The 19740-nt window shown below is 35.3% G+C and overlaps 1 protein-coding gene across 1 annotated transcript in view; it reads left to right on the top strand.

Moving 5' to 3' along the window:
- SYBU (syntabulin) overlaps positions 1-19740 on the top strand; it is a 100981-nt gene that overhangs the window by 875 nt on the left and 80366 nt on the right. The gene's annotated exons all lie outside the window — the stretch shown is intronic.

Raw genomic sequence — 19740 nt, 5'->3', positions numbered from 1 at the left:
TGTCAGGCAAGCACTGCCGTCAAACAGGAGATTCCAATGCTAGGAGCCTCCCAGGTCCTCGGACCCTGACCAACCCCAGGCCCGGGGTGGCGGAAGCAGAGCGCAGCTCCAGTCTCTGAATCTCCCTTTTCCAAAAAGGGCCACGTTTGAACCACACAGGTCAGAACCTTCGGCTCAGTTTGGGGTGCAGCATTGCCGGCTCAGATACTCATCCAGGCACATGGTAGGAATGTTTATTTCTTCTTTCCCAAAAGGTACCCTTGGGGACAGAAGGACTCCAGCGTTCTGGTTACCAGGTTTGCTCTCCTTGAACTTTGGAAGAACGGTGGCACCTGTCCTTTTGAGAGAGGAGTCCAAGCGAAATCGTTTTGTTTTTGTTTTTTTAACGTGCTTTAGATTTTAGAACAACAATATGTTCCCAAACCAGTAGTGCAGCTTTTGGTTACTTAATTTAACAAGGACACTGTTTTAATGGAGAATTTGTTTAAAACACACTGTTTAATCCATGATCTCCACATATTTAAATTGTATTAACTTGATTTGCAACTAATAGTTTTTGAGGTGATATAATTGAAACTAATTATATGTGTTCTTAAATGCTGGGGCCCTGAAAGAATTATGATCTCAAAACTTCATTTTTGCAGATGAGGCTGGCAGAAAGTAAAGGAGTTGTCCAGAGTGGTGAAAAATTAGCCAGTGGCTCACTCAGAACCAGCTGTCTCCCAATAGTCATGTGGGTTTTTCTTCATATTTTGATAAAATTATAAAAAATATAAGTACAAAAGACTGGTTTGATGAACTCCTGATTGGCTGGGCTTGGAGACAGAGGGAAAGGAGTATGACTGTAGAGGGGTAGCATAAGAGAGATTTGTGGTGATGGCATAACTGTATTGATTGTGGCAATGTTTGCAGGAATCTACATGTATGATGAAGACTCATAGAGCCACATGCACACATTGAAACAATGTCAATTTCCTGGTTTTGCTGTGATACTGAAGTTAGAGAAGAAATAACCATTGGGGGAAAGTGGCTGAAGGGTACCTGGGACCTCTCTGTACTATCTTTGCAACTTCCTATAAATCTATCCTTATTCAGAAAAAAAGAAAAAGAAAAACTTACTTTAAAGTAATTTTGTAATTACATCAAATTCCACTACCGGTTATTTCTCTAAATTTGAATGTGTACAAAATACCTCCTTTTACTATGTGTGCTATTTTAAATATTTAGTACATATTTCAAATATGTGTGATATAAACTACTACCTACATACCTCATTAGTATTTTAAAAGGCCATACACAGTTTTAAGGTGTTACTACTCACGCAAGAATGTCCGTAGGGCCTGGATACACTAATTAACATTGAGCAATAGATATTAATTTCAGCTTATTTCACATTTTGGAAGACAAAGAGAAGGTGTTTCCTTTAAATAGTAATTGTGCTAAAATAACAGCCTGGTGTCTTCCTTCCTTTCTTTCTTCCTGCGTGAAAATATTGAGGTCTTAGCCCTGCAATTGGTCTTTTTCTTTTCTTAGTGGGGTGTTTTCTGTGCTTCAGGTGACTGAACCCAGAAACATCACCTAGAAGAAGTAGAAGGAGATATGCTTTATATAGGAAAAGAAAAAACCCTAATGTTCATAAAGACCTCTCCTTGAGAGAAGTGAGGAATATAAATTAAGTTAATTGAAATATCTGAAAAGTTTTGTGGATTTTTAGAGCTACTCTCTCCAGCATTAGGGTATTTCTTTTGGGGGGATTGGCCATCAATGGCATAAGCCCCAGAATAACTAAATCCATCCCCCCAAAAAAGAAGAAACTAAAGCTTTCGTGATCCTGTATACTGAGCTCTTAGCAGGTGCTGACAAAGGAAAGAAATGTTCTCGTGTGTACACTTATAACCAAAGAAGTGTTCTTTTATTTCCAAGAACTTCAGCTTCTTTTATGCACTTCACACTTTTTAACGTCTCTGAATATGAATTCTGCTACTATTTATTTATTACGAATTAAATTGACACAATTTTTTTACTGGGCCGCTATCTAAGAAATAATGCCCATAAAATTCTATGTTTTATATGTTAGTTATATTTCTCCTAATGTGCAAACAAAAAAAACTTATCTATAAACCACCTAAAAAGTCTGTTTTAGTGGTATACTCAGCACATCAGGAAGCAAGGCACAGTGATACGGCTTTGGGAGGTGCTCCTGGGATTGAGGATGGAGGAAAACTTCGCTATACAGAACAACTGGAGAAAAACTAATATTAAATTTAAAAAATCAACTCCAGGTTATTTTTCCATGTGACCTTGCCAATTGTGATTAGAGTGAGTACCTCTGGTGTTAGTGAAGCTCATTTCAAGGTCTGAAGTCACCTACCTGTAGTATCTCTACTGTCACCCAACCAGAAACCCTCAACAATGGTATCAGGGGAAACTTTACCAGATTATCTCACCCACATCGTGTGCTTTGCCGTGGGCCAGACCAGTCTACGAATGTCTTGTGTTTCATTGGAAAAATGAGGGGAGTATTCATTAATAAAAGATTGATTGTTAACATTTCTAAAAATCAAGATTCACATGAAAGTTCCAGATTTCTGGCTCCCCTGGGACAATGACATCAGTTGGAGATGAGCAGTGCCAGCCGGGACACAGGCTCTTCTGTTCCCACTGCTCCTTGCCATTTTGCTGAATAGTAAACTGACAGTTCATTTGTACTGATTTCCTGTTTAAGAAGCACCTGAGGTTTGTGACTTCTATCCTAACCATTTCCACTTTTTCAGATTTACTGGTCCCAACGTGTTGGAAAATAACAATTAATCTGGGCTTGACCCATTACTCTTTGGAGCCCAGGCTGACCTCTGTCACTTTTTTCTTTTCTAAGTGCTCATAAACCAATATTTTATTAATTTGTGCCCAAATATTACCTAATATTTTATTTCAGTCTCATTAATCAGCATTTTAAAGACTTCCTTCTCTCTAGATTTTGAAAATCAGAATTGTATTATTCATTTCTAGATTTCAATTATCTTGGCTTCTTTTTTCATGTCCAGAATTTCTTGAAGACACTAACAAAGGTGACATGATTCTATTTGTAAAAAATGAGGTTATAAAGCTGAGACCACAACTGGTCTATCCAGTGCCTTAAGAGAAGATTGCAGGACCTGAGCTTTATTTTCTTTTACAAGCTCTATCCTATCCTTTTTAGTTTGGAGATTATTTTTACTTTATAGAGAAGTAAAGAGTAGCTTAAAAGTTCTGTATTCCATCAGTCACTCATCCGCATTAAATGAACTGTCATGAGCAATGAATTTATACTTTCTCTTCTTCCTCCAAACAGGAAGTGAATATTTTCCTGTTCCTTAATATTTTTACAAATCATAGTTCAAAATTAGATTCCAGTCTTCTTGATACTATGAACTGAAATTTTCTCAAGACCAGACCTTGATTTTTAATTTTTATGTCAATAGTATTCATTATCATGATATTTAGCTCACATTGAAGTTACTCAAACACCATTATTTTAGGTGAAAGTGGTGGTGATGTGAAGGAGAGATTACAAAATAAGAATGTCTTAAATGACCCTCTATGTTGAATCTGCGTGTTCAATACAAAAAGAAATGAAAGTAAGAAGTTACCTACTTCTCTGAAAATATAGAACAAAATGTAAATTTAATCTTAGAAGCATGCACATTTTCTTATTCCCTAAAGAAGACTCTGAACCTTTGGTGACCCAACCAAAGACAGTTTCCTGAGTTAAAACCATAAAAATCAATTTAGGTTCAACTTCCTAACACTGAGCATTTTTTCCCAAGGGCAGAACTGACATCTTTTGTAGTATAAATGAAGAATGGAGTAGAAGGTAATATTAACCAGTCCTCTCTCTTCTTCCTTGATTTAACCTGTGCCCAGGGAAACTCAATTTCTAATTTCATCAATTTCATACCATTAACACACATTGAATTAACATTAAAAGGTACAGAATAATAGTCTAAGTGAGTAGGAGCCATTAAACTAAACGACACTTAAATGCGTTTATCAGGGTGACGCATGTCCTTTAAAGAGCCATTATGTTTTTCCATAAGATAGAAAGGGTTTGGAAGTGTAAACTTTATATTGTTTAGTTTTCTATTGTTTGGTTCTTTAAACATGTTAAAAAGGAAGATGGTTACTGTAAAGTTATTTTTTTTAATTTTAACTTAAGGGGTATGTTTCCTTTAGTTCCCAGGAGTAAGACTATTAGAGTGCTTTGTCCAAGGTGCTGAAACCACAGGATTAGGTACAGAAAGGAAAATATTCAAAAGATTGGCATTTCCTCCAGTTAACTGCTTTTAAGAATACAAATATTGTCTTAAACATTCACGCATTGTTCAACTTCATAATCAGCATAACAGGAGAATTTGTACACCTTACTAGTTTGTGCATTTGAATAATGCGCAACTGGTGGGAGGAATTGACAAATATTTGTTTTTAATCTACTTAAAGTACAACTTAGGACTTTTCATCATTTTGCTTCTACAATTCCTTTATTTATTCAATTGTAATAATAGAAATAATATTTAATAGTTAACACTTTATATTTATTTTCCAAAAATTCCTCATTTTGCATTTTCTTAGGCCCATAATATCATTTTCTCCTTTGATTTTTATTACAGGGAACACTTTGAGAATTCTTCATGCAATCTCAAACCATGAGAAAAATTACACATCTTCAAATAATGGGATATTATTTGTAGTCCCTTTTATAAGTATGTAGAGTATTTATTATCTCTAGCAAATAATACTTAATTGTCAATAAATACTTAATATATATTACTGCAATGACTGCAAAGAATTTTGATACATGGCCTGTGCCCTGAGAAACCTAAAATTTAATAATTAGTGTATGTGCATGAAAAATAAAATACTAATTACACAAAACAGTATCTATTACTAGAATTTAAGATCATTAAAAGACTGGACCTGTTTGACATTTTCATTGATATCTCTCTAGTATGTAGCACAGTTCCTAACACATAATATTTGCTGAATGAATTAGAAAAGGAGTTAATAGGGCCAAAACAAGGTGGTACTGATTTACACTTATTGGTAAAGGGTAAGCCATCTCCACTTATCAAGTTATAGAAAAGGAAACTTAGCTGTTTTCTTCCATACATTAAATTATCAAGAGCAAAAATATTTCCAACACATTTTAGTGTGTATTAAATGTTAGGTATCGTCAAGGTGTTTTATCTATGCCATATAACTTACTGATCACTATAACTATTTCAATTTCCTCATTACAAAAGAGAAAAGATAAGTGATTTAGTTAAAACAGTATCATACTGTGGGGGGGCATCAGGGACAGTTTGGGACATCTGGGGCAGTTTGGGGCATCTGGACAGTTTGTCTCAAATGTCCCTGACCCTTCCCCTCATTGGTTTTCAACCGTTTTGAGTAACTCACCCAGTAATTAGGAATTCAGAATCAAAACTCAAGATTGTAATTCTGAGTTTTCAACAACGTCTATACAAAAACTCTAACCTATCCTTGAGCACTGAAGTGTTTTTTTGCTTTCATCATGTAAATTCTAGCTCTTTAGAAATCTTTCTCTTGGCCTCTTTAAGAAAGACTTCTACTTAGGTAACCTTCCTTTTCTAGTTACAGTAAAGCAGCCACTTTTCTCTGTCTACATATCTGGCACAAGGAAGCTTTATTCGTGGTGAAAAGCATTAAAAACAAGAGCCAGAGATATTTGTATGGGAAGAGGAAAAGAAAATGATAGTGAAAAAAGAATAGTCTCCTCTACTCTCTGCTCCCAAGTGGAAATGTTTTTAGGACAGTACAGAAGAGTAATAGTCCTCTGACAATTAGTGCATCCGAGAAATCGCCTACTTCTTTTTGTAGTGAAGTAGCTATGGCATGGAGTTCAGTCAAAGACTTGAGGAAAAATATACCAGGCAAAGAGGCTTATTTTTTTCAGTTTCCAACCAAGGCCAATATCAAACACTCTGGACATATAGATCACTTCTATTTCATACAATTATATTAAACTTACATAAATCTCAATAATAAATCCATTAAGTCATTTTTCTCACACTGTTTCCCAGTCTTGTATTTCCTGCCTTTATGTTATAGTTTTGAATCCAAATGCTCATAACCACCATTTATTATTTAGCTGTCACCACTGATCATCACTGAAGTTTATCCAGAAAGTACATTGATCATCTTGAACTCAAGTCAAAGTAATAAGGCTGATTGATTTTCATAAAAGTGTACTAGGAGACTGTGCTTAGTTGTAGTAAGCCCATAAAATTCTTACCATTTATAAATTTGCCTACTGGCATTCAAATAAGAAACTTAAAAAGTTAACTAAGCCCAACAGTGCTTTTCAGCCCAACAGTGCTGAAAACATTCCATGTACTAGAAATATTTAAACACTAAATTTCCTTACTGGAAAAGGCAAAAAACAACCTGATTTTCCTTGCTGAAATCATGATGAAGTTGTGCATTTGATGAAGTCACTGATATTAGTAATGATGTGTTGCCTACTCATCCTGTATATATCATAAATGTCCACAGAGGCTTATAAATTGTGTCATGGCTTGATCAGTTGCTCTGAGATATTTTTTTCACAGTCATTGAAATATGTATTCTGTCATGCACTTATCACATATAAAGAAAAGATTATAAGCTTCAACAGTTGTAAAGGCACTATGGGAGGGGATCAAAACATTTAATTGTTTAAAAAAAATTTTGGGATTAGATAGTATTCCTCGGCTTTATATTCCCTCAGTACAATGAAAAATAACACAAAATGTGATTTGAAATTAAACTTCCCCTGGACTTTAAAATACTGTATGATGTTAATACATGAATAAATTATACTGCTAGATTTTCTTTGCCTCTTAATGGCCTTTACTTTTCATAGCATTTTTTAATCCCATTATACCATGCTTCGATCTATAAATCACTGCCCTGGGAATTTCTTTCTCTTTTTACACGCACTGCTTTTATGAATACCAATGAAGATGTTGCGCCCCAAGAGAAGCAAGAGGTGAAAAAATTCAAAGACACGCCCTTGACTTCCTTAATGGGCGTTTACAAAAAGTGGGAATTTGTTTTTCTCCATGTCTCTTACAAACAAGATTAGGTGCCATTAAAGTGACCACAAATCTCCCACTGTTCACATTTACAGAGTCATCACGTGGCTTGTTTTACTAAAGCACAGGGAAATACCATCTTCTGGGACTTGTTTTTCCCCCATCAGGATATTTAAACGGGAAGCTTTGTCAGACTGCATCAGCGTTCCCTGAGCAAGCCAGAATGCAAACTGCAATTTTAGCATTAGCATTCTACTTAGAACAAAGGGAGGCACCAGGAAGCACCCTACACCAGTGCAGATTTTTCTGGTTTCCCTTCAGAGGTAGCCACAGCCAGTTGACTCTTGGGTGCATTGAAACAAGTCTTCCACCCTTGCCTCCAGAGCTGGCTGACACCTTACGTAGTTGTATTTGGCCAACCCAGTACTTTCTGATTACTTTCTCCCAGGAGGTAAGTTTGCTTGTGGTGATGAGGGAGGAATATTTGTTTTGCTAAGGGGTTATATTGTTGTCAAAGGTTTTTTATAGAAATATTAAGGAAGATATGGTTAACCAAACCATGCTTTGGGAAATATTGCTAATTTTCCAAAGCTTTAGTTTTGGAGTTAGAAGGGATCTGGAGAAAATTAAAGTTCCTGAGTGAGCATTTAAACAGCAAAGAGTTTGTACTGCATGACTTAGGATTCCTGAAATGAAATTATAAATCAGGCATTATGAAAATCATCTCTAACTTGTCATTAGTGTAGAAAGCATCTTTTCTTTTATCAAACCATGGGAAACCATTTCTTCCCTATGAGTATCTTTGATCTGATGGACAAGGAGAGAGCTGACAACCACCTGGGTCTATTGCCATCACTACATTTGACAGCTTGAGAGAAGCTGAGTGAGTGAGTTTCACTTGGTTTCTATCTAGAGTTTACTCCAGATGATGTAATTTTATACCACAGGTTTTGCCATAGAATGTAACTGGAAATGAGTGCTCTTGATCTAGAATCATTTTAATTAAGTTGAAGAGGATGTGTTGGTTGTTTTGAGTTTATACAAATTGAATGTTTTTGCAGGATACAAGAGTTTATACATGTTCTCCTGATTGAGAGCTGTCACAGTTTAGAACTAAAATGTAATATCTGCTCTTAAATAGATGTGCTGTGTTATTCTTTGCTAAACTATTAAGTGTGTACATATTTTAAAAAATAGCTACAATGAGTATAATAGCCCAGCTTACAACTTGTTGGAGGCTTGTAGGCAAAACTGGATTTAAATTCAACATAGCTTTTTTTCTTATTGGTTCCAATCCCGGCTGGCATTAAGTGGGTGCTGATCCCCCACCTTGTGTAAGGCTTACAGTGTTTTCATGAAAATTCAGAAATCTATCCAGAAATGATGGTGATATTATCACTATCATCCCACTCCTTAGAGCATAAAGAGTTGTTTTACCTGTGCTAGTCTTAATTCTTTACATTTACCTGATTCCCCAAGACTCATTTGAGTTGAGGTCACCTGGGTGCAATAGCAAAGCAATTGCCTAAGAACAGCTCTCTCATGTAGACAAACTAAGAGCAAAGCTTATCAACCTGAACCACACATTAGAATCACACAATAGACCGTGTGCATCAATATTTTTGAAAGTTCCCCTGATAATTCCAAGACTGAACCAAAATAGAGAACAACTGCCTTAGGAAGAATTGTTTTCCTGTATGATTTTAAAAGACCTCTGAAACTGCTCTTCCTCCCCGCCACAGATAGCAATATCAGGTAGTAAGTGGTTTTCCAACAAAGTGGGAAGTTGAGGTCTCAAGGTTAATCTAGCAATCTTGAGTTAGTACACAATGGATAAAATTCTTAAGAGTGTAAATGTATTTAGCTTTCAGAATGCAAAACAGATGTTTTATCTAAATGCTAATGTATTTGGAATCAGCTCTGGAAAAATAAAGTTTAATTGAAAGGGATATTTAAATTTACTTTTTCATATCTAAATAGAACAAAAGAGTGTTTGAGTTATTCTCTTGTCTCTGAGACCCATCTCAGTCTGAAGTTTGGAAAACACCCAAAAACTACTTCATTTATAGAGTTTCTGACAGGCTTAAAGGGACAATGTATATTAGAAATCTGCCTAGTCTCTGACAGGCAGTCGGTACTTAATCTAAGTTAGTTTTTACCTTCTTCTTCAATTTATTAATTTTAGTATTAAAAGGTCCCAGGTTAACCTGAAGGCTAGGTATGGAAAAACGATTATGTCCCATAAATTATATTGATTAATCTATTGTTCTTTTAAGATGAATTAAATCAAAGCTTTGTCTGTGTATGTTCTTTGTAATTCATTTCAAAATAATTTAAAAAATTCAAAGTCTTTAAAAAATCATGCAGAAAATGCAAGGCTTATTAATTTTTCTAAATGTTAAAATAAGGAAAATATGCTCTTATTCTTATAATTGGCAAATATACCACAGAAAGCATTTCAAATTATTTGAGTGTTCTCATATTTTTTGATTGAAAAGTTCCCAGAGATTCATTTATATATGCTATTTTTTAAGTATCTTAAATTCTTTCAGTTATGTGAATGACCATTGTCAAGTTCTTTCAAAGCCTCTGATAAATCTTAACTCCTGTGCATAAACTTACTTCTACCCATCCAAGTACAGACTTCTAGCTCTTTTTTCCCTACATCTTCCTTAACAGATATATATATATATAGAGAGAGAGAGAGAGAGACAGAGAGAGAGATTTTTCCATAGCATATATTCTGAGGTCTTAGCCTATGTAAATGTTGATGACAACTGATTACTGCCTGAGCAATCCAATAAATGCCAAACTGACATGTTCTTAATTACACAGAAAATCCCATTCCCTCTTGGGTGCCATGCCCATAGCTCAATTTATTAAGAAAATATTTAAATTATTTTTAATCAGACAACTTCAGGACATCAGGCTATGAATCTCAGTACTAAAATTGCTAATGCTTTTTCTATTCCAATTGAATTCTCGTTAATTTATATTTGTGTACAAACCCTGATGCCGTATGAAAAATAGGAGTTAAACCACTGCTATTAATAGTCAGACCTCAGATTCCAAGTTGCCCAACTACATGTTATGAAATGCACAGCAGCCTTAAAATGATTTGCATTTGCTACATTTTTTCTAATGATGATGACCAGCTACATGAGGACTTAACAATGCCAATAAATGTTTGTTTTTCTGACATAACAACTGTGAATTTATCTTAGATAAATATAGAAGTGGGTGAAGACAGAGGTTACTTCTAAAATTTATTTTTATCTATTTGTTTTCTTTTTAATATTTTACTCATTACTGAAATTATATAGATGGTTTGGGGAAACAAATAATCTGATATTAAGGAAAAAATGGTTTTCAGTCCTACGTTTAAATTACATAGTGCATGTTAGCACCCAATTTCTTAGTTCATTTTGACTTCATAAATCAGTTTTTCTAAAAGGTTTACACTAATAACTCATTTTTAATTCAAGTAGGAGAGGAAAAGTCTAGCCTCATTTTTATAATTAAATATTTATAAAGTACCAACAGCATCTTTAGTGCATATTAATTAAGTCAGGGGCCTAAATCAGCTGTACATTCTTGCAAGAAGTAGACATCCAATTTTAAACAAATAAATAAACAAAGGATATGAACCTCCCAAGTTGAATTAGAGATTGATTTATTTTCATATTTTAGAAAATAATATTTCTAAAATATATAGTTTGTAATTTCTCAAATGCTGTAATCACTCAGATTTGGTGGGGGTAAAATGTTGCTAATTCATGTGGCTGAAGATTAAATTCCGCTGGAACTCATAACCCACTAGAGCATTACTGCGAGGATATATCTGAGAAAGGCCATCTGCCACATCACCGAGCCTCCCTCCAGCCCCCACTGAAAAAGACTCTTTGAGGTTTAGGCTGAGTGTACTTCTCAAAGGGCACATCTGAAGAATGCCCATGTGTATATATTCCTTCCATTTCTAATGGTATGAATAATGAATAAGAGGCTTATGAAATATGCACTCAAATAGCTTTCCTCTTAAAAAAAAAATATGCCACACCCATAATAAGGAAAAAAACTGAAAATGCTGAAATAAAAGTTTTCCTAAATGTAATATGAATTTGCCATAAACAATATATTTCTGCATATGAATTTGAGTTCATGCTATCAAAAAGAATTATTAAGGGGGAAGAAAACCAACATTACACATTCAAAGTCAGGAATTTTATACACGATTACGGTGCTATAAATTGGAAAGAGCAGGTAACTTCATTTAAATGATACATTGAGAGATTTTGACTCACTCTTTAAAAAAAAACAAAAAAAAACTTTTTTTATCCCTTAGAGCATAAAGAAGGGAAATTCTGTTTAAGGCTCCCTTTGATACTCACATAAAGTAAAGCAACCTTTCTCTTCTTCCCTCCCTTTCATTTCTTTAGAGAAAACAACTGAATTAAAAAGGGGGTGGGGAAGAAAAGAAGGAATCAGGATTATTTACTAAAATCTGATATCCTAACAAGAGATAAGACAAATGTTCTTTAATTTAAATTTTTATTTACAGCCATTAAAAAAGATGGAGACTTTACATCTTTTGTATTAACCTGGATGGAGATGGAACACGTTCTTCTTAGTAAGGCATCACAAGAATGGAGAAGAGTCCAAAGTCCTCTACTCCCTGTGAAGGCAGTAGATGAGCTAACACATGGAAGGAAGGGGAATGAGGGATCAGGGAGAAAGCAGGAGAGAGGGACATGGCCGGTTATGGTGTATGGCACACCTCTGGGGCGGGACACGGTTACAAGAGGGACTTTACCTAACAACCACAATCAGTGTAACCCCATTTTTTGTACCTTCAATGAATCCCAAACAATAAAAAATAAATAAATAAAAATAATAAAATAAAATTTTACTTACAGACGTTTTATTTAAACAGTTACGAAAAATAAATTATAGAAGCAAACCACCATTGATATTTTCATTCGGTAATACCCACAAAACAAAAAAATTGCATACAAAATAGTGTTATGGGAAAAACGCCACAGTAATCGTCAAGAGATATGTAGAAATTAAGTGAGCTTATACAGGAAAATGATTTGTAATACCAAAATCTATAAGATAATTTTATTCAAGTTGATTTTATTCTGAAATTTTCTTTTTGTAAATATGAAATATTGGATTTTTAAATGTTCCTTAAAGTAGAAGGAACATTTTATAGTCATTGAATATTTTGTATTCAATTTTGATCTTTTTAATAGTATATGGATGCACATGTACAGATATATTAGTAATAGCTAATAACAGAATAATAAGACAGAAGCTAATCTCTACATCATGGAAACGAGTTTATTTATTAGAGTTTTGCTTATAATTCTGTTACCATAACTAATCTTTTCTTTGTTTGACCTGAGCCTGCTAAAACCTCTACATTTGTCCTAAAAATAAATGTGGCTATGAGTATTCGTCAGTTATTGAAGGATTAAAGTGCTTGGGCTACGTGTCCGTATGGATTTTCTGTTTTATATATGGAGCTAGGATCCAGGTTCATTCAATATTACTTGCACAAAGACAGTCATAATCAAGGGATAGATACTTATTTAAGCTAACGCATACTGTCGCCATATGGGAACTATAAAATCAATAAATGTATCCTTTGTTCTTAGGAATAACAGCCTCTGGCTGCCTTACATTTTCCTTGGATAACTAGGACAAAGAAAGTAAGCAGAGGAAAGAATCAATTCAAAGAAGCTTTTAATTGACATAAGGGAATCCACATTTTCCTTACTCGAACTCCACGTATTAAAACATACTGTGTTTGAACCAAACCTGATGTCCTATTAAATCAGAAATGACAATGAGATGTTTTCCAGTTGCAATTCAACACAGTGATGTGTTTTATATTATAACACTGCATAAGTGTAATCTATTCCACCATATTTTGCAGGTATTTAAATATCTGCAGAGCAAATAAATATCTTCAAGCTGCTTTATACATCAGTTGCATTATAGAATAATTAAATATAAGTCAGGATAATAAGCCTGAATTTTCACTTTCTGGTAAAATTTTTGCTGTTTTCCATGTCTCTCCTTTCAGAGGCACTTACAATTTTGACGTGTGGATGAATTTCAACCCATTTTTAAGTAAAATTTAATGTGATAGAATTAAATGCATATATTTACTATTTGTATAAGGTAACGTAATAAGAATTAAGAAGAATTTCAAGTTATAAAGTATTAAGCTTGAATTACTAGCCCAGTCTTTTTCTCTGTGACTTCTTTGAGGGACTGTCAAGTTCCCTAAAAAAAAAAATAATAATAATTACTATTCAGTATTTCCCTGATCAGTCAGAATTAATTTATGTTGGGACTTTCTAAAACATATTCATTTTTTGCCCCCAATGGTCTGGAAGAACAAGATACTATTTTAAATGATAACATGAAGAATACAGTTTTTTGGTTTTATTTTTCTTGTTGGAAAATAGTGGGGTTACCTCCTCCTAAAAATGAGCCCTTAACTTCCACTGTCTCAGCACACAGACACACATACAAATGTGGTGGAATTACATCATGTGCTGGGTTTAGGGTTAAAAGAAAGCAAATACTAGTAATATAGTTAAGATATCTCAAAATATTTTGCACTGCCCCTTAAGTTTACTATTGAGTCCATTTCCTTCTAGCATCAGAATAGGATAATAATTTTTAAAAATAGCAGTGCGATTGCTGGCTTATAATTAGAACATTGATATAAAAATATTTGGATCTTAAACCCTCTAGAAGCAAGCATGGTTCAGTAAGATGTGATAACCAAGGAGACAGCACATCCACACCTCTCATTTCACCCTAAATCCCTGGGCTAAACTGGAAAATGCCTGTGCTATTTATGGAAGGTCTCTCTCACTTTATTGAAACTAACACTCTCTTCTCCATCTTTCCTTTCCTCTCTCTCCCTTATTCTCAACCTGAATACTTGAGTTTGTTTAATTTGAAGGAGAATATGACAAGACTCCACTGTTTTGCCAAAAAGTCCATTAGCCTCCTTGAATTATATGCCTCATGGAGTTCGGCCAGCTCTCACTAAGACTTGCCCAGGAAGCCATAAAACACTTAGAATGAACTTTAGCATTGGCATAAAAGAAGTATGAATTTAACTGCAATTTTTACTAAATGCATCATTTTTGACAAGTTTCTTCAACACTTTGAGCTCTGGTTTATAATACCTACCTCAAGCAATCGGTAAGAATTAAATAAGAGAATGTTCATCCAGCCTGGTACAGAGTATATCAATAGGGGTAAATATTAATATTATCAATGGTTAGAATAATGGTGCTTTAAGGCTTCTTTTTTTTTTAGCATACCACCAAAGAGTGGTAGAGAACCAACAGTTTGTAGATATTGTGTCAAGGTGTGGCCAACCTAGGCCTCTATTAAATTACCGTGCTCCTCATCCTCCTATTAACACAACTGCCAGGTCTATCATTTCAAAAGAAATTGACAAGCCTAAATATGTTTTTATTATATATATATATATTTTTTTTTTTTTTGAGACAGAGTCTCAAGCTGTTGCCCTGGGTAGAGTGCCGTGGCATCACAGCTCACAGCAACCTCAAACTTTTGTGCTTAAGTGATTCTCTTGCCTTAGCCTCCCAAGTAGCTAGGACTACAGGCCCCTGCTGCAATGCCTGGCTATTTTTGATTGTAGTTGTCATTGTTGTTTGGCAGACCTGGGCTGGATTCGAACCTGCCAGCTCTGGTGCTTGGCTGGCACCCTAGCCCCTGAGCTACAGGTGCCGAGTCTTTATTATTCTCTAATTGTCCAAATTTTACATCTGACAAGGAATACGCTATACCAAGTTGCTTCATGTCTAACCTATTTTGAAAGAGAGAAATATGAAATCTGCTTTGAAGCATTTTATTTATGCATAGTATTTTATGTGGTTGGAGAGATTTTAGATCTTATTTGAAGCATGAATTAGTGCATTTTCTTTGTGGTGCTACTGAAAGATACCAAATGGATGGTAGTGATGTTTTGCTATCCTTCTTGTTTGTTTAGGGAGTACATTATAAAAGCACATTCACGGCACACTCTTGAGTATATGTAAGGGTGGGCAAGCTGCTACATCTTTTCACTTTCTGTTGTATGCAATAATTGATTTTGTGTGAAAGTTGACATTCTCCTTATAGTACACCAATTCTAGCTAAAAATGAGGTGGGATCTTTAAATTAGAGGACAAGCTAGAACAAGATCATTGAGATCGAGACTGTCGGATGAATTTAATCTATTTTCCAAAGCTCTTTAGAAAAGTAAATATAGTTTATAATAATATTAATGAGTTGATATTCTGAGATTAGAGCTCATACTATATTTTAAATATGTTAATATTATTTTCAGATTTTGAATAGAACAGTGCTTCTCAATGGAGGACAATCTTGTCTCCCAGGGAACATTGGATGATATCCGGATACATTTTTGATTTGTCACCAGCTGGGAGGGAGAGAGTTAGGGCAGCTTCTAGCATCTACCGGGTAGAGGTTGGAGATGCTGATAAACATAATGCAGAGGTCAGCGCCCACAACAAGGGTTATTCAGCCAGATATGTTTGTGCTGAGGTTCAGAAACTCTAGAATATAAAGTCATGAACTTTCAAAGAACATGTCATATTGTTGGATATTTTCTATTACTAATCCATGTCCACCTTGGTCAAATAGAGCTCTCTCCTCAGAAGCACAGTGGCTGCCTTGGTGTTCTTCTTTCATTTTCAATAACAGTTTTCCAGAGCATCCATTTACAGAACATGCCATATTTGCTTAGATTCTAATGGGTATTAAATGTGTCTTGGAAACTTAACAAGAAATGTGCAAGCTCTTGGTAAAGAGAATTTGTAGAAAACAAAACTGAACAGCAGGCTTCTAGTTTCTCCTATCCCCAAATGGCCCCAGTGGATTCAAAAATGGGAAGTGTGAATAAAACTGCTTTGTATTTTAAGTAGAAGCATTTGGAAAGTATTGGTATAATGCCTGCAGGACACGAAATCTTCACTCGTTACATGATCACTTATTTAGAAATCTGATGAAGTGTGAAGAAACTGTACTGGCAGGAGGAAACATTTGAAATTTTAAAAATCTGAAAAATAGTTTCTTAGAACATGTACGTGGTTACAAATCATCTGGCATGTATGGTTGAGCCTTCTTGTTTAACTGTCACAAATCCACTGACTTTTCTGAACTAATTAATAGGCTGGAAGAGAGCTTGACAGTAATTTATTTACATTAATTAGCTCACTTGGAGGAGAAAAATGAAGCTTTTCACCTTTAACCTATAATTTGCCTATTAAAAATCCAGCCAAAAAATGAAACACAACTTTCAAAACCAGGCAAAACAAGTTTGCCTTACCCACTTGATTTTAAACCATTTAAAGCTTTTCATCATGGTTAAAGCTATTTAAAAACCACCTTCAAATAGAATCTGCTTTATGCTAATCTATATCATGCTGATGTATAGACCCATGCTGTCCAATATAGTGGTAATAGCCACGTGGTATTTGAGTATTTGAAATGTGGCTAGTTTTGAATTGTGATGTATTGTAAGTGTAAAATACAAACTGAATGTTGAAGGCTTAGCCCCCATCCCAAAAGAAACTAATGTTTGGCTTTATATTGCTTATATGTTGAAATGATACTATTTGAGATGTGTTATGTTAAATAAAAATATACTGTTAAGGGCGGCACCTGTGGCTCAGTGAGTAGGGAACGGACCCCATATACCGAGGGTGGCAGGTTCAAACCCAGCTCCAGCCAAACTGCAAGAAAAATTAGCCAGGCATTATGGCCGTTGCCTGTGGTCCCAGCTACTCTGGAGGCTGAGGCAGGAGGATCGCCTAAGCTGGAGGTTGCTGTGAGCTATGATGGCACAGCACTCTACCAAGGGCAATAAAGTGAGACTCTGTCTCTACAAAAAAAAACATATATTTTTTAATATATAAATTAACAGTGTATATATATAGATATATATATATAGATAGATTTGTTTCTTTTTTACTTTTCTGAAGTTAAAAGCTCGTTATATTTCCATTGGACAGCATGGACCTAGACTATTCAAGTTTTAATTAAGTAATCACTTTCATAATAAAAGAAGCAGTTAAGAAATGAGGGGAAATGCATAGGCATAGATAGTTTGCTAATCACTTTACTGTGTGGGATCAATTTCACAGTGTTCAAGCCCCCCATCCCCGTGTCTGCCCTGCAGGAGCCTTCCATTTCTAACCACTCCTCCTAACTCCCAGGGCCCTCTTCTCTATCATTTTGGGGTCACAGTGTTGCCTTTGTTTGAGATGCCTCACCTGCTAATCTCCACCTCAAGTGTGCAAGATAATTCAAAGTACTACTTCTTCAGAATGGTTTTCCCCAACTGCCAGTGTCTTCCCCCTCATCTGCTCTCCTTAGCACTTCATTAGTACCCACCTTTCTCAACGTGTATTTTTTCTAACCCCGGGACCGCCAGATGTCACATTTTCTGAGAAAAAAAGACAAAAAATAAGTTTTATGGTCAAAGGAGTTAAGAGAAATACTGAGTTAAATGCAACGTTGTCTCTATTGGAGGACTTCATAGGATCCTCAATAACTTAATCTGGACGGAGAACTTTTAAAGAACAATGTGGTATACAACATTCCCAGTATTTTTTTGACAGTGGAGTACATTTTTTTTTCCAGGCGTATTACGCGACTGAGTTCCTGGTAACATACTCTGAGAAATAATGTTGCATACCATTAATAGCACGTATCTCTGTTACGGCTTTTATCCTCTTGATTGAATCCATTTATAAATCTTATTCATTTACGTAAATGTTCACATTTTATTTCTTACTTTCTCACATATACACTATGTGATTTATTGAAGCTAGGAATTCTCTTGGTCAGTTAGCACTGTGCAAAATTAGCAATTACCTTTTATTTTAATTTAATATATCAAGCGATCACAGTACATTTGCATTAATCCTGTTAATAGTAATAGTAACACTAATTGGACATAGGTAGCAAGTTAAACCCTGTGGCTCTTACAACTGCACAATACTTTTATAAACACTGAGTAGTGGTAGAAGTAGAGGAAAACTGCAACCTGTTCAGTACGGAATAGCTTTAGCAACACTAAGCAATGCCTATAAATAAATGGTGAGGGTTTGTTTGTTTGTTTGTTTGTTTGTTTTAAACAAAAGGAATGAAATCATTTGAAAATATAAGTTGGGCTAAAAATAGAAGATGATAAAATAAGAGTATAAATGAGAACTTAAAGTAAGAAAATGTACTAGGAAGAAGGAAAGACTAAAATGAAGAATAAAGTACACCAGAAATGTTCTGTTAAGAAAAAAAAAGCTGCCTCTATCAAATATTAGCTTGTTCAGATGTTAACTGTAACTTATTTTTTCAAAAATATAGATTCAGGCCGGGCATGTAATCCCAGCACTCTGGGAGGCCTAGATGGGCGGATTGAACTCAGAAGTTCAAGGCCCGCCTTAGCAAGAGCAAGATCCCATCTCTACTAAAAAAGAGAAAACTATCCAGGTGTCAAGGTGGGTGCCTGTAGCCCCAGCTACTCAGGAGGCTGAGGCAAGGGGATCTTTTGAGCCCGAGAATTTGAGATTGTGTGAGCTATGAGGATACCACTGCGCTTTACCCAGGGCAATAGAGTGAGACTCTGTCTTAAAAATAAGAATAAGAATTAATAATAATAATATGAATTCACCAATTTCAAAAGCTTGATTGATTTATTATTATTGTACATGCGTGCATTAACTAGCTAAAATTAGATTGTTTATGCAAGTTACAGAGTTAAACCCTAATGATGATGTCTGGGAACTGCTTGTCAGGTCAGGCCCAAGGACTCTCCCATCCTATTCTGTCCTTCATTGTCCCCATCAAAGTCAGTCTATTGTGGCTTTTCTTCTGATCAAAGTCATTTTATTGTGGCCTTTCTTCTTTTATTACATATGTGTATTTTTATAAATCTGACCCTCCCGTACATGTGAAGTTTGGCTGAGAGGCAGGATGCACTTATGTCAGTAAATGCATCATGAATATGTTATTTATACTTCCTCTCAGTATTTGTGGATCCCTGACAGTGGCGTTCAACTAAGCATCATGCTGAAGAAGGGACTAACCATCTCTTTGATGTCCACTCCCCAAGTCAGGAGGACCTTGGGATCCAAGTTTCTCTCAAGCACCCATTATAAATATCATCCATGACTTTTTCTATATTATAAATATTTTGATAGATTGATGAACAAATATATATTTACAATCTGCTTGCTGTGTTTGGGGTCAGATGCTTTAGGAGAGTAAAAGAAAAAGGTGAAACAGGTGCTTCTTGTGCCTTCAGGGTCTTTATCTGGATGAGAAGAAAAGCGAAACATGTAATAGGAAAGAAATGGAGAGTGAAGGGGAAATTCTGCAGAATATATCCTCCAGTTCAACGGGGGACTTGAAAGCCAATTTTGATGACTGCAGAAGTCAGAGGCATTGTTTACACAGGGCGGCCATCAAGTCCATGTGCAATTTAAAAGAGCGTCCTTTTAAATTGTGAGAGGAGGCCAGCGCCTTCTTAGCCAGCACACGCTCCTCTCATTCTTACCGCGTTCACGCAGGTAGCCCCAGACATCTGGCTTGGAAGCTCAGTGAAGGT

This window comes from Nycticebus coucang, chromosome 13 (assembly GCF_027406575.1).
Source record: "Nycticebus coucang isolate mNycCou1 chromosome 13, mNycCou1.pri, whole genome shotgun sequence".
Taxonomy (NCBI): Eukaryota; Metazoa; Chordata; class Mammalia; order Primates; family Lorisidae; genus Nycticebus; species Nycticebus coucang.
This window is presented reverse-complemented; position numbering and strand designations above follow the sequence as displayed.